Here is a 12,276-nt window from a genome sequence, read left to right as displayed (position 1 = left end):
CACAATTATCTCCATACCTTCCAAGTTTAAAAAGCGAAACTAAAGTATAAAATAAAACTAAGAAACTGTATGATAAAACCAAAATAAATTTTAGAACACAACGAAGTTAAAATATCGATATATGCAACAACGTTTCTTCCCAAAATATATATAGCACTTTACAACAAGTCTTGGCAAAATATATATAGCACTTTACAACAAGCCTTGGCAAAATATATATAGCACTTTACAACAAGCCTTGGCAAAATATATATAGCACTTTACAACAAGTCTTGGCAAAATATATGTAGCACTTTACAACAAGCCTTGGCAAAATATATATAGCACTTTACAACAAGCCTTGGCAAAATATATATAGCACTTTACAACAAGCCTTGGCAAAATATATATAGCACTTTACAACAAGCCTTGGCAAAATATATATAGCACTTTACAACAAGCCTTGGCAAAATATATATAGCACTTTACAACAATCCTTGGCATTTTCAAAGCAGAAAATAAGCTTTATGTTTTTCAGTTTTGTAGTTTATGCATTTCATTTTATACCACGCATTACTATTAGACACAAGCGCTGTAAATGTTGGTATAGGTTTTGTTATTACACACAAGTGCTGTTAATGTTGATGTAGATTTTGCTATTTCACACAAGTACCGTTAATGTTGGTATAGATTTTGCTATTACACACAAGTACTATTAATATTGGTATAGATTTTGCTATTACACAAGTGCTGTTCATATTGGTGTAGATTTTGCTATTACACACAAGTAGAGTTAATATTGGTATAGATTTTGCTATTACACAAGTGCTGTTCATATTGGTGTAGATTTTGCTATTATACACACACTTTTATATTCTTTTAAAGATAAAGGTTTGGAGATTATCTAACTTTACAGATAGAGTTAGCACTCTGGTTTTGTCCACCTTACGGTGGTATAGCTGGAAATATGAAATAAACTTGTACATTGGTGGGTAACAAAATACGTTACCATGATTAGCTGAATGCTACAACTTCGAGCTAGACCAGTTGTTTTAAACCTAGTTAGAACAATGATACGATACTTTATCCAAACAAATTTAAGTTCAGAAGCAGAAAGACCGAAGATTTCACAACTAATATATTCACTTACAAACGAATAACAAATTTACTTACATTTTAACGTTGGCATGTCTCGTCTTCAGAATAAAACTATAATATATAAAATATAAACAACAAAGAAAAACGTGAACAACGATATGAATAAACGTTTCAAAAAAAGAAATTCATCGAAAAATAAACAAAATATAAGACAAAAGCTATTAAAAGGTTTAGCTGAAACAAACTTCCTAAGTTATTTAGTTGTCAGGATGCTGATGTTGTTATCTGAGAAAATTTGATTTGTGTTTTAGGCTATTTTACGTATTTAATCTTCCTTTTATTAAGGAAATTCATTATACTAGGCAGTATCTAAAATATTTACTTTTATTTAATTTTAAGTTGTTGTTCATTATTATAGGTTTATTATAAAGACCGATTTGTATTGTTGACTTAGATTTTGTATTTAGGACTAACCTAAATCTCCTTAGCCCGCCGAACCTCGTGAGATATTTTTTGGGTTTATGGCCGAAAATATTGTTAGCAGTAAGGGTAACCAAGTGATGACACAGTGCATTCTAATCTTTATAAGTAGATACGCAAGAATGATATAGTTGATTTTCTATTTTGATGGCTATGTTAATTTTTAGTTTCATTCTATGAACATGGCTTATTCTGATATAAAGTTATTTTTATTTTTACAGTGTAGCGAATTGCATAGCGATTCTTGTTAAGCATTGGTTGTGAAATATTACAACTCGGATGTTTCAAGGAAACTAATTTATAAAAATCTAAAAATATCAATGAGAGTTAAAATTCAGTTTGTGTGTGTGTGTGTGAATCCTCCATTTTAGATGTTTAAAGACATTTGTTTGAAAAATCCTTTGAAATAAAACACATTGTGTAAAACAAAACAGGTGTGTTAATGACGTAGCAGGTTTAGCTTCATCAGTCCTATCCACATGATATTAAACTATTGGAATAAAACCTATAGTGTAACACAAAATAGGTGTGTTAATGACGTAGCAGGTTCAGTGTCATAAGTTCTATCCACATAATATTAAACTATTGGAATAAAACCTATAGTGTAATACAAAAAAAAAGATGTGTTAATGACGTAGCAGGTTCAGTTTCGTGAGTTCTATCCACATAATATTAAACTATTGGAATAAAACCTATAGTGTAATACAAAAAAAAAGATGTGTTAATGACGTAGCAGGTTCAGTTTCGTGAGTTCTATCCACATAATATTAAACTATTGGAATAAAACCTATAGTGTAACACAAAACAGGTGTGTTAATGACGTAGCTGGTTCAGTTTCATAAGTTCTATCCACATAATATTAAACTATTGGAATAAAACCTATAGTGTAACACAAAACAGGTGTGTTAATGACGTAGCTGGTTTAGTTTCATCAGTCCTATCCATATAATATTAAACTATTGGAATAAAACCTATAGTGTAACACAAAACAGGTGTGTTAATGACGTAGCAGGTTCAGTTTCGTGAGTTCTATCCACATAATATTAAACTATTGGAATAAAACCTATAGTGTAACACAAAACAGGTGTGTTAATGACGTAGCTGGTTTAGTTTCATCAGTCCTATCCATATAATATTAAACCATTATTCCGAGATTTATTCGAAACCGACACTAACCAAGTACTCTGTTCGAACGGGAATTGGGCCTTTACCATTGACTCTGAGAATGGTTGTAAGTACCTGAAACAGTTGGCTTCAATTGTGAATAATTCTCAAGAAATACATGAATACACCTACAAATACATTAAAAAGTTTAACATTCACTTTCCTTTCTTCAGTCACCTCTTTCAAACAAAGACTTATCCTTTTATTCCGTCCTGTCTTTTCAACATTAGAAGTACATCCATTAGACTCAATTTATGAACAGCTTTTTTGCTGTATTAAAATATATATATACTGAGTTTGTTGACAGTACGAGTATACATGTCTAGCAATTGATAATTCTTATTGAGCACTTGTCTATTTTCACAAAACGTTGTTATAGGACGATAACTAAAGCAAACTATTCATTTCATCTTATCTTTTGGTGCTCAAATGTAAACAAAACACTAAAACCCGCAAAACATGTAAAAAGTTTATACAGATTATTGCCTCTTGATGTTATTCATTTAAACACTAATTTAAGACATATCTTTCTACTTGACTTGTTAAACACTATATTATAAAGGACACGTCTGAAGCACTTCAGACAGGAGGCACTAATCTTTATCTATGGTGGAAGAACATTCAAAACAAATCAACGTAGTTTTGAATGCTTTTAGCCTGCAGATTTGATAAGAAACAACTCTGTCAACTGTGTAACAAAACATGTTATGAGTTTGAGAAAGTGAGGAACTGAAGTACTTAATTGATAAAACCAAAAAAGTATAAAAGCAAATCATCAACCAAATGATTTTGAGTGGATATTTTTTATCCGGAATATGCCATCAACATCGTCTAGATAGCTACTGTTTTAAAACATCCTCCCTCCGGCCACAAACTTTGTACGTCATCACTTCGTTATGCTACATCGACCAAGAGAGAAAGAAAGAACAAAAAGGTTTGGATAGAACTGCATAAAAACGTATAGAATATTACAAAACCTTCCTAAAATATTGTCCAACGATAAAATACGATAGCTAAAGAACAAGAAAAATCACTGAAAATGTTATGTGATAATCGCAGGAATAATTGAACAAGTGATAATAAAGGATCTGCATTTAGCAAATCATGTGGTTTGTTAACAAGAACAAAAGTACACTAACTTGGCAACATTTTCATCTGTAGCAGCTTAAGATAAAATTATGAATTTACGCTTAACTTAGCTGTCTTGTGGAGAAAATGTTATGAAATATTGTTAATTCTTCTATTATTATTTTTTTTCAGATTAGCCTGTATTCTAGATCAACGTATATAATTTTCATGCTTTAAGATCATAGGCTGGTTAACTGTACTTTTTTCTATAGATTTTTATTAACGACACATTTACAGTACATAGCACATTTCCACAACTTACACGTCAGGCTAATTGAGAAACAACCATGAAAGAACCTTAACATACTGATGATGATATTGCTCACCAGCTACAGCAGTAGCAGTGCACATGATGATATAAAAATAACGAATGTTAAAAATAGATATTCACAATTAGAATATAACACGTAATACATATATTGAATATATTTTTATGATTATTTTACATTTGATGATTTAATATTACATTCCATATATATTGATATGAAATTATATTTTTTCTAAGCTGATTGGGGACCCCCCCCAATCATGGGCCTGAAGCTTCGGCCTCAATTGTCGGCAATTATCACAAACCATCTCAAACAGAGACGGATTATCATAGAGGCAATTATCACAAACCATCTCAAACAAAGACGGATTATCATAGAGGCAATTATCACAAACCATCTCAAACAGAGACGGATTATCATAGAGGCAATTATCACAAACCATCTCAAACAAAGACGGATTATCATAGATTTATGATAATCCGTCTTTGTTTGAGATGGTTTGTGATAATTGTCTCTATGATAATCCGTCTCTGTTTGAGATGATTTGTGATAATTTATTTTAATTCTTAATAATATAAATATAATTTATTTCATTTTTTAATAATTTGTTGTTGTTTTTTACCTTTCTTCAAGCCATCTCAATATTTCTATAATGTTACCTACACAACGTATAATATTAAAATCTGAAATATTTGTATTATTTCCCTTTTTGTGATCTTGTTTTAGCTCAAAGCCAACCGAAAGCTATCTGAGCTCCGTCCACCGCGGGATTCAAACTCCAGATCTTAGTTTTGAAACTACGTAAACTTATTGCTGACCTACTGGGGGGAGGGCTGCTGTATTTTTAAATATGATATTACTATATATAATTGATATTGCACCATTTCACTAGACTTGTTAAGAGTTCCAGAAGAGAACTGGTTAGTGATTAGCGTGCCCGGAACTGTGAATCTGCTTGACCGTTGCGAGAAAGACGTTCTCCAACTTTAAGAACATGTGTGCGCTATAAAAGTTTCGGTCAATTGGCAGTGTTGGCTAGCTGTTCTCCCTCTAGTCTATCAGGATATGCACAGGTAACCCGTGCTGTAGTAAAAAAACGCAATATTCTGTGTATTAGCTGTTAAAAATCATAGGAATGTTTGTTTGTTTGTAATTAAGCACAAAGCTACACAATGGGTTATCTGTGGTCTGGCCACCACGGGTATCGAAACTAGAATTCTAGCGTTGTAAGTCCGCAGACATACCGCTGAGCCACTGGGGGGTAAAAATCATAGGAAATGGAACAGGCTGTCAGAAGTCTTGAGGCCCGGCATGGCCAGGTGGTTAGGGCGCTCGACTTGCAATCTGCGGGTCGCGGGTTCGAATCCCCGTCCCACCAAACATGCTCGCCCTTTCAGCCGTGGGGGCGTTATAATGTGACGGTCAATCCCAATATTCGTCGGTAAAAGAGTAGCCCAAGAGTTGGCGGTGGGTGGTGATGACTAGCTGCCTTCCCTCTAGTCTTACACTGCTAAATTAGGGACGGCTAGCGCAGATAGCCCTCGTGTAGCTTTGCGCGAAATTCAAAAAACAAACAAACAAACAGAAGTATTGATACAGTATTAGTGCGTCCTCTTCAATTTCGCGTTGTCTTCTGGCAGGAAAATTTGTCAACAACGCAAACATTGACACACGAACTTCGAATTCTGTTATAAGGAAATTGGACGTCAGTAAGCTGTTTACTTAAAGTGGCCTTGGAAGGTGTTGAAAACAGACAGTCGAGTAATTTTCGACGAATATTTTTATGTAGTTATGTTTTTAAATATTTATATATATATATTTGGATTAACCATTGTGTAAAACGTTTTCTTTTTGTATTGAGTTACTTATCCTATATGGCTGTGACTGACTTTGTACATAAAGTAAGTATAGATTTTTTGTTAATTTGCGATTGATTCGATGGCCATAATCTCTCATATGAAGACAAATTGAAATGATTTTCTTTCCTTGTTTGTGGTTTAAGCACAAAACTACACAATGAATTATTTGTGCTCTGCCCACCACGGTTATCGAAACCCGGTTTCTAGCATTGTAAGTCTGCAGACGTACCGCTGTGCCACTGGGGGGCTGTTTTTATTTCTACATTTAATGTCTTGTTTAATGTTCAGAAACTCTTGTATTAACACTTCTTCTGGTTTTACCTATATAACTTTTGTCACAGGATTGGCTATAATATAAACACCTTGTTTTTTTATCTTTAGGTACTATTCTGTTTGAAGTTAGGGTATCTTCAATGGTGCTTGGATATTTGTATGTGATTCTAAAGTAATTCTTTCTTAATATTTTCCCTAGGGGTTTAATGTTAGCGTTGTAGTCAGTATAATGTGTTTTCGTATTGTTGTTGGTTGGTCTTTCTCTGTCTACAGGGAAAAATTTTTTCTTGCTCTAAGATGGTAATTTGTAATGAAACGTTGTGGAAAACCTCTGAGAAAAAATGAAGAAATAGTCAATGTTTTGACCTGTTATGGTGGCATGAAAAGAAAAGAATTGTTCGTTTTCTGTATACAGAGAGGAGAGGTTCTGTGTTTTTTCCGGGTTATCAAAATATCCAAGAAAGAAAATTCACCATATTTCTTTTTCCCCCATTTAACGTTAAATTTAGTACTTGAATGAAGATATTAAAGTTTTTAAAACTTTTCCAAAATCACTTTTTTGGCTAAGCCACACTGAAAATATATCAACATATTCGAAAGGTTTATATTTATGGAAGGAAATAATTCAATCTTAAAATATTCCATGAAAACGTTGCCCAGTATTGAAGAAAGTGGATTTCCTATTACCTATTCCGTATTTTTGTTTAAAATATTGATCAAGACTGGTAATACATTGTTGTTTACACACATTTCGATAAGAGAGATAAGAGTGTCAGTTGGAACAGACAAAATATTATCAACTGGCAAGTTTGTAAATAAAGAAACATCGAAACTTAAAACTTTTAAATGAGTGTTTTTAATTTTGTTGGTAAAATTTATATTGTTTTGAAGTACGATGGTGAGATATTTCCATCAAGTTGGAGAAATGTTTTGTTGACCATTTAGGTAATGGGTATGTAACAGACCTCACGTTAGAAACTACAAGTTTAAGTGGTCGGTCACTTGTTTGCGTTTTAAGCAAACTATGCACGTAAGATAAGGAAGTATTAATAGGTTTTGTGGACCTTTGCGTAAAATTCATAAATAATCAGCAGAAGAGAGTCCTACAATTATTATAATGATAGTTTTACCATCTAGTGAGGATAAAGTAACTATTCTTAAACGTCTTAACTTTGATTAATTGTGGCATTTTACAAGTGATTTTATGAATATATTTAGATAAGGTGATACTTACGTGTATTTTTTTTTATTTTTACGACTCTTAGGGGGTAGAAAAGACCTAATAAAACTTCCTGCTGCTTCACTGTCAAAACAAACTAAACTGAGAAAAACAACCTTATATAAATATAATAGTACTGTCTGTGTATGTCCATGTAACTTCTTTGCAGGGTGTCGATGGATATTCACATCCATTAACAGGGGGGAAAAGTAGTGGTAAAAAAACGCCCATAAAAACTGCAAAACTGAAAATTTGTAGGTATCTCCTCATGCATCCAACAAACCTTCATGCTAAATTTGGTGACGATCCATCTATAGGGAGCGAAGTAGTAATAATAAAAGTAAAAACGCAAAACTAAAAATGTGTATGTGTCTCCCCATGGAGCTAATGAACATCCATAGTAAATTTGGTGAAGATCTATCCACAGTGGGAGAAGTAATGGTAAAAAACGCCCATAAGAACTGCAAAACTGAAATTTTGTATGTATCTCCCCATGGACCCAATGAACCTTCACATCAAATTTGGTAAACATACATCTACAGGGGGTGAAGTAGTGGTACAAAACGCAAAAACTCCCATAAAAACCACAAAACGTAAATGCAAAACTGAAAATGTGTATGTATCCCCCACATGAACCTAATGAACGTACAAACCAATAGTTACCAAATTTGGCATGATTGTTTGTTGGGTCCATGCGGAGATACATGCAAAATTGCGGTTTCACATTTTGTGTGTTGCAGTTTTTATGGACGTTTTTGCGTTTCTTACAATTATGTATTAGGGAAGCAGCTTTTCAGGTCCTAAGATAACCTTTCATTAATCATGGATTTACATAACCTCCGTCCACAGAACGAGTACTCCAGCTAGTATTCAATATAATTCAACGTTTGAAAGGTAAAACATTTCATCTTCTTTCATTGTAAAAGTAATGGAGCAACAGAAGGAGACAAAATAATAAACAGTATGTTAATTTCGAATACGAGATGGCGCCACGACAAAGTTCCTTTAAGTAACATTTTGTTTATTTCACACAGATACTCTGAGCTACAAAACTCAACTTCAGTTTCTTCTATACGTTCTCAAAATAAATAAATGAAAACGAAATTGATTTAATTTAAGAAGTTTTTATTTTGTTATTAGTCACAGACATCAAGAGTATGGTGACGTTAGTCATGCCATATTTCCGCTATGATGTTTATTAAAGACAATTTGATTTATTTTTTAGTGCAAATCTATAGAATGGGCTATTTGTGATAACAAACCTCGAATTTTGGCGTTGAAAGACAGTAAACTTACCGTTTCACCACTGGAGGAATATTGCAGTTAGGTTGTTGTTAAGTACAAAGCTACACAATAGGCTATCTGTGCTCTGTCTACTACGGGTATCGAAACCCGATATTTAGGGTCGCAAGCGTGCAGACTTACCGCCGAGCTTTAAGGTGGCATAGCGGTAAGTCTGCGGACTTATGACGCTAGAAACCGATTTTCGATACCCGTGGTGGCCACAGCACAGTAGCCCATTTTGTAGCTTTGTGCTTAACTACAAAAAAACCTACCGCCGAGTCACTGGGACTATTAACGATAGACTAAACTAGATTTGTGAAATTCAACATTTTGCATTTAAACCAGTTATGAAAGTTTAAAACAATGAATGACTCCCTCTTTTATTATTACTAGATACAGATACGATCTGCAAATTCCAGTAGATCCTACTCATTACTTTTCTTCTTACTATTATGCACTATTAGTAGTCTAGGCAAATTAGAAACGGTTTAGGTTTATAGTTTTGCAACTTAAAAATAATAACATCAACGTTATAGGAGAGCTAATTAGATGGATCAGTGATTTAACTGACAATTGATGTGCACATTTATTTTATTTATTTTTTACTTAGCCAAAACTGTAAGTTGTGGGAAGTTGCGTCCTCAAGTGTTTTAGTAAAATAAATGTATACAAAATTATGAAATTCGTTATTTCAGGGTTTAACTGTCAGGGTTTGAACACAACTAATAATCTGGTTTGATGAAACAGCAATTAATACAGAGATTTGTTTACAATCTGCATATCCAGTTATCTTTCCCATGGAAACCTTTGGGACTTATGATTATCCATTTTATAAGCTCGATCCTCTAATTGCATTTTAGCTGAAATGTGTTAATTTGTAAGTGCATATCTAAGGTAGACTTTTCAATAGGAAGCCCTACTCTATGATTATAAAAACAAGGCACAAAATTTTAGCGTTTTAAAGAAAGGGGTCTTTCCTGTAATTTTTGAACTGTATTAGTAAAGCAAGAGAAAGCGTAACACCGACAAGAACAAACAGGCTACTCCAAGATCGGCTACCAGTTGCACACCCGAAGTAGAGAAGAAAGTTTAACAGTATATCATCAATTCAAGCAGATTTAGGGTCTACACAAGCAACAAAAGAGCCGTATTCTCAAGCTTCTCCCAAACCATATAAAAGAATGGACGAACAACTTGCGACAGTTGTATGCATGTATCTGGTATGTAACGAATGGGAGTATGTCTTCGCATTCGTCGAAGTATCTATCTGCAAAAGTATGCGCATATTATGGTACTGACAGTGATACAACATGTTAGGAATGGAACAGATCATATCGCGAAAGATTTTCTAGAGGATTTACGATTGTAGTAGTTTAGAGTTATAATGATAAGTTTTTCACCCAGAAAATAATAAAAAATTAGTGATTAGTAGCTATCTAAAAACAGTAACTAATTTCTAATCGTACTTACGTTATAATTATAGGCTAATAATCATCACAACTCAAGTTTAATTAACTATTTACCTATTGTCTATGTCATAGTAGACTCAAAACCACATAACATCTAATAACCTTTTTTTTGTAAAATGTTTAATGATAAGACCAGTACGCTCTATCTGAACGTCGTAATTATATCATTCAATAGTCTCTTTTCTGTCTAAAGTGTACAAACCTTTGTTAGATATGTGTCAACCAGCAGAGGCAAAGCTTAAACCATTATTGGTCATTTCCGCTATTCATCCCAACCGTTTTCAATAAATTAGACATAACAGCTGAACAATTGTAGTGTGAGTGTTTAATGTCTTGATAGGACATTTTGGTTGTAAAAATTATGAGTTTGATAGTTGTTGTTAATCATTTTATTTGGTAATGCACACATCATTATAATTCTCTCTCTAGTAATAGACGATTTTTTTAACTTTTTTGTAGTTTTGTTTCTGTCAATTTCCTTTGTCTTGGTACATAACACAGAATAATATTTAAAACCTTTGCTACACAGAATTACATGTGATCTCTTTGCTATTTTAACCAAAAATCATAGTTGTATAACCACATAAAATTTTATGTTTGACGCTGGCGTCATCTATCGGTATCCCAATTCACTATCATATAAAACTGTGACAATGTACGATTATCATTTCGTAGTCTGTGACTCTAACGTCACTATGAAAATTAACATGTCTTACATAGTTTTGTCTTGTTTGTTTGTTGTTAAGCACAAAGCTACACAATGGGCTATCTGTGCACTGCCCGCCACGGGTATCGAAACCGGTTTTTAGCGTTGTAAATCCGCAGACCGCTGTGCTACTGGGGGACAATCTTTCATAGTCAGTACAAACCAAATACTCGTGTTATGCTATTCATTTTGATAATCATCATAAAGTTAACTATATAGGAAATCGGTCACGGTGTTATTTTTTTGTTGGTTTGTTTTATTATTTTTTTAAAAATTGGTAAACGTTTCTTGGAACAATTGTTTGCTTGGTGTTAGCATAAAATTACACAATGAGCTATCTGTGCTGTAACCACCGTGGGGATCGAAACTCGAATTTTAGCGTTATAATCCCTCAGACTTACCGCTTCGCCACCGGATGCGCTTGGAAATATTAAGTAAGGGATTTTAATTAGCATAAATATATTGACTTGTTTATTTGAATACAATTACAATACGCAGAATTGTACGTATATCCCCTAATAATTATTCCACCGTGCAAGCTTAAAATGCTGTGTTTATTAGATTTAACTAAAAGTAATTTCGGAGAAATACTCTATACATATTGAAGATAAAGTGTTTTATACCAACTTATTTTAGGTACTCAATGACAGTTAATAAAACCAACAATACTTGAAAACACTAAGTGTATATTGGTTCATTATTTTGAAAGGTTTTTGAACAAATTTTTAATTTCACGATGCTGCGCTATTTTTCATACATTTTTTAATACATTTAAGAACACATCGTGAAATTCATCTAACATTTTTAACATTTGATATTTTCAACCTGAACGGCGCCTACATTAAACGACCACCTCAGAGACCCCTATGTTTCAGGCAGGCATTTCCGTCTCTAATTTAAAACTGCTGATTATAGGGAGGGCAACTATTTAGCAGCACAAGACGTCTACACGACTAAGTTTAACCAAACAGCGAGATTGACTGTCGCACTTGTAACTCTCCCACAACTATTTATTAGAACTAATACAGTTGTAACCTAAAATCCAGGCACACATTTGTTAATACGTAGCTTATTAATTTATCACTTCCTGAAAAGTATAGTTAAATTTGTTCAAAATATCCAGTGTTATTATTACACCCAAGACAGTCTGTTTAAGATTAACATTATTAAATACCACTCAACGACATTCCATTATTACATCTGGGACAGTCTGTCTAAGATTAACATTATTAAATACCACTCAACGACATTCCATTATTACATCTGGGACAGTCTGTCTAAGATTAACATTATTAAATACCACTCAACGACATTCCATTATTACATCTGGGACAGTCTGTCTAAGATT

This window comes from Limulus polyphemus, unplaced genomic scaffold (genome assembly GCF_000517525.1).
Source record: "Limulus polyphemus unplaced genomic scaffold, Limulus_polyphemus-2.1.2 Scaffold306, whole genome shotgun sequence".
Taxonomy (NCBI): Eukaryota; Metazoa; Arthropoda; class Merostomata; order Xiphosura; family Limulidae; genus Limulus; species Limulus polyphemus.
This window is presented reverse-complemented; position numbering follows the sequence as displayed.